Source organism: Montipora capricornis, chromosome 7 (genome assembly GCF_036669925.1).
Source record: "Montipora capricornis isolate CH-2021 chromosome 7, ASM3666992v2, whole genome shotgun sequence".
In the NCBI taxonomy this organism is placed as follows: domain Eukaryota; kingdom Metazoa; phylum Cnidaria; class Anthozoa; order Scleractinia; family Acroporidae; genus Montipora; species Montipora capricornis.
Genome location: NC_090889.1, coordinates 3,845,165 through 3,850,164, shown reverse-complemented (window position 1 = coordinate 3,850,164; position 5,000 = coordinate 3,845,165). Strand labels below are relative to the sequence as shown.

The following is a 5,000-nucleotide window of genomic DNA, read 5'->3' as shown; positions in this document are numbered from 1 at the left end:
AATAATCAAACAAATTCAAATTTTATATAATTCTTCCAAATTTAATTACCGGGTATACAAAACTAAACATTCAAATTTATTATGGCCTTCGATTAGTAACAAACGATTTTTTTGTATCAAGTCAAACTACGCAAAAGCAGACGTTCAATATGAATATAACATTACAAAACGGTCATTTTAGAGTCAAACTATTACACGAAGAACTTGATATCTTGATTAAATATACTCATTAAAATAATATATACAATATTATCATGACAGACAAACGCGGGGACATATTCAACTTTAACCATATTTCAAAAGACTTACCACAGGAGCAAATTGTAAAAATTAAAGAGATTTATAAATACTATCATAAAAAACACTGGCTGTTCAAAAAAAGTCATGGATTTGTCATGTAAAATTGGATCAACAGGATTGGTTGCTACTGGAACAATTGCCAGAGCTATTACTCTAAATCCTATTGTTTTGGGAGTAATATCAGGATCCGGTCTTATTTTGAACACATTTGCAGAAGCCAAAAATTACAAAAGAAAAATAGATCCAGTAAGCATCATCTTTCCAACAATTTTAGCAACACAACTGATAAGCTTTCAGTCTTCAATTCCTTGAATATCGCTACAGGATGAAGACCTTGTCCAAGAAGAGATTGAATTCGCTTTCGAGTATAAGTCGTCGCTTTTGGCATGATTGCTCATGAAAAAATAATAATCTCACATGAAAGTGATTTTTATGTGTATAAGTACCGGTTCCAATTGTTATTATAATTAGAAAAACATATGCTAATTTGAAATCAAATCTTCAGCCGATTGGTACATGTCTTTTATTGCAAGATGTAATAAGCAAGCTTTCTGCCCTCGGGTCCAATTTTGTAGCCGTCTTGCAAAATACAGCCTGTAATGGTACAGTTACCCAACATTAAAAAAATATCAACAAGTCGAGCATCCTTGACGTCTCCTTCGATCAAGCGAGCAATCAAAGAGGCCTTAGCAACTGTAACGAACGAAAAACCTTGCTTTTGTGCTAAGTGCAGAATTATAAACAAGTCGAAATATCACCCCTTCAAAGGCAAAGTGGTAAGTTTTTTCTCCGTTCTATCGCTTTGCTCGAATTTTAACTAAAACAGTGTTCAGTCATTGTAGTCCTCACTCTTTGGTTGCTGACAGCTGGAAATTTGTTGTTATCACGGGCATTTCATGTGAAGGAAAATTGTGATTCGACGTTACTGATGCTCAACTACACTGCATAAAAAATTTGGTTTATCAACAGAGTTGATAATGTAAATTGACCACCGTACAGAGATTCTAAAAGCTGACGTTTCGAGCGTTAGCCCTTCGTCAGAGCGAATCGATACACTGCATAAAAACGCTTTGGTGGGAATTATGTACATGCTTTTTTTTCCTTGCCATATGGATTGTTTGGTTATGCACATTGTGGGTTAGGTTTGACAGTCCTCGCAAGATCAAGGTTTCTGAAATACAAATGCGAAGCTGGTGAGTTTAATTTATTTAAAAGATCCACTAAAATAGAACAAATGTCAGAAATACTTTAAAATTTAGACAATTCTGCACGTTTATCACAAATTTAAACCAAACAGCAATTTAGAACACTTTCCTGTGATCGTGTCTTGGAATGAATTTATGATTTGCTTTTAAAGATAAGCGTGTTTTGCTTGCTTGTAAAAAAAATTATTGGTAACAGCAAAAGTGGCAAAAGTGAGCCATACCGAAACTAGGCTAAGTGCATACAGTTTACCAAATGCTGATAGAAATATTGTGTCATGAAACTGTAAAGTCCAAAACCTTAGCGACAAATTTTGCCCCACCAAATGAAATGTTGCACGAGATTTCACTCCGCAAAAGGAAATGTCACACAAAATTTCGCTCCTCAACACAAAATGTTGCCTGAAATTTCACTTCCCTGGACGAAATTTCGAACAAAATGCCATGCGAAATTTCGCGCATCTGCACGACATTGCGATAATATCGGAACAATAGTTGCGTTGACTTTTCATCAAAATATCGCCGAAAATTCGCCTCCTTCGAAATATCGCACAATTTCGTCAAATTTCGTCGAAATTCGCTCTTGTTACTTTTGCACAGTACTGTATAGATCAAATGATAACCGAGCTATGTCCAACTGTATCTATCAAATTTGTTGTGCAATATAACAAAAAATTAATGATTGAGTTAATTTCAATTAATTCTCATAATATTTTAGTCTTTTCTGATTTACTAATCTGTATTACATTAGGTAGATTCCACACCTTAAAAAGTTTGTGAATTATAAATTTGATTGATATTATCCTTTTTCTATCTAAGTTAACTTGATTTGAAACTGTGTTTATTAGATCAAATATCTGGCAAACACGGTTTATTATAGCTCTTGATATGGGTAAATGGTTTTTGACTGCTATATCTGATAATACATTTTGAATATGGTATTTTCTTATATAGACTGACTTTTTACGAATCATACATATTTTCATAAAAATCAATGAAATTATTTTAAAATATTTCATTACCAATTAGGCCACAGTTAACACAAACTAAACGTTTATTTTCTTCGATTATATCAGGTTTTTCACAGCAATTACTTTGTTTTGTTGTATAATAATCAGATATTTCTTTATAACAAAAAGGGCAAATAATATACTCTTGTAAAAAAATAGGTTCATAATGTAATTTTTCACACAACATTTATATATTATATACAGAAAAACACTTTTTTAAATACTATGGTTTAAAGTTTACTCACAAAACCATGAAAATTCTTCTCCAGATTATCAGAAAAAATATCAGAAAATAAATTTATGGGTACATTTTTGATTGGTCGAAAAAATCATATGACTGTCTTATTACTTGAAAACAATGAGATTATCAATTTCCTTTTTTTCTGTGAATGACACTCTATGGTGATTCTTTCATGTTTCATTTGATTATATGAATATTTAACACTTCATGCATGCATCTTCACAAAATGGTTTCACTGAAAATTTTCACAATTGTGAAGTAAAAATGTGAAGCTTTTCATTGGTTAAAATCATGGGATAAAACCCTTCATTTTGTTTTCATGTTCCATTTGATTGATGATGTGAATATTTAAACACGCTGCTTGTATCTTCCAAAGTCACTTCCAAAATAGAAACCAATTTGGAAATAAAAATTCATTTGAAAAACAATTTTGGTAAAAAAAATTTGTTGAAGTAATTATAGAAGTGGTAAAAATATGGGTTTTTTCAAGTGTTTATTAGGTTGCTAAACAAAAGATCTAAGGGGTTTTTAGCATATTCCATTGTTTCATGGCGGTGTACATTGAGCTGCATATTGCTAAATTGATAAGCCAGCCCTTGAAAGTACCTGAAAAATTTAGTCATGCATATTTGCTTACTAGATGGTTTAAGTAGTATAGTAGTTGGGGGTATGAGCGCTTCATATAAACTTAAACATTGACCTTGGAATTTGCACTTTCAAAACTGATCTTTAAAATACTTATCAAAATATTTAGCAAAAATACTTAAAAACTGTGCGAGTGGCAGCGCAGCCTTGGAAAGGCGAGCAGGGGGATAGAGAGCCGGTTTTTGGAGGTTCATGGCAGGTAAAATTTTACGTAGCATGCTTTTGCATGCGTCATGTAAAATTCGGAACCTCCTTGTATTTAGCAACAAATATTGTAAAGAATTACTAGAACTTATTTAAGCATCCCTCTGTAATGTCTGGAGTAATTATTGATTCTAACAGTCTTGTAGTGAGACTCTTAAATCATTCACTCAATAAAGTTGAATCAATCATTGCCCAATTTCATATGTTGGGAATCTGGAACCTAGTTGGGTTGTTTGCTGGACGGAAGCCACGCGCCAGTGGCGCCAATACTGAATTTATTCTCGAAATGGCAGACAGAAAACATCAGGGTGGCACTGGAACTGTGCGAGTGCACTGTGAAAAAATAATTTCCGTACTCAAGGGGTCACGTATTTTACGTTACCATTTGATCCTGAACTGCAAAAGGGCTACGCGAAAGTCCTCAAGAACGAAAATGTAAACTGGCGAAAACGTGTAATTTGCAGTGCGCACTGGAGCAAGGGAAGAAAATCCAAAAACCAATTGCCAGATGTAGTTTGTACTTAGGAGTATGCTGAAAAAATTGGAGAGGAGTACTCCAAAAAGCCGACTATCGAGCTGAAACGAAAACTTGAGTGTGCAAGGAGAGTGTTATCATATAACGCAGCATCTAAAAATAATTGTACTCCCAGAAAAGCCCCTGCGAGTAGGACACCGCTTCCTTCACGTCCTGCTAAAAAAGACGAATGTTACCCGAGAAACTGGAACCAGAAAATGCCAACTTTAAATGTCAAGCTGAAAGATTGACAAAAGAACTCGACGACAAAAGGAGGTGTATCGACAATTTGCAACAAGACCTTACAAAACTTCAAACAGAACTGAGTGCTAATGCACAATATTATCAACTACAGTTAACTGCAAAGACAACGGCAATGGAATTGAAAGAGTTTACTTATGAAACCCTTAAAAAACTCCCCGAAAAAAAATTTGATTGTCTGTTTGAATGTGTGCAACCTTTCATAGGGGCAATGATTTATCCAGATTGCAAAGAAAGTGAAAGCACATCACATCTAAGGAAGCTAGACGAAAAAAACAGAACTAGTATGCCTTTTATCAATGTGCGGACATGCTTCCCTGGACGAAATTTCGAACAAAATGCCATGCGAAATTTCGCATGCTTTTTATCAATGTGCGGACATGCCCTACATCTTGGAGTAATGGCATGGATGATGGGTCATCAGCTCATCAGGATATTTGTTGGTTGGTGTGTGTTTCTAAGCAGTGTCTTTGAGGCTATTGATATGACCCCACTGCCTGGTTTTGTGGACAAATTTATGCCAAAACAATTTGTTGAGGCAGGATATGATACTGCACTTATTGGTGATGCAACAAAAGTTTGGATTTCCCAGTCTGAGAATTATGATTTGAACAAAATCACAT

General features: G+C 34.4%; 1 pseudogene; it reads right to left on the bottom strand.

Annotated features, from left to right (window-relative positions):
* Positions 1–5,000, bottom strand: part of LOC138055354 (uncharacterized) — a 51,867-nt pseudogene that overhangs the window by 11,723 nt on the left and 35,144 nt on the right.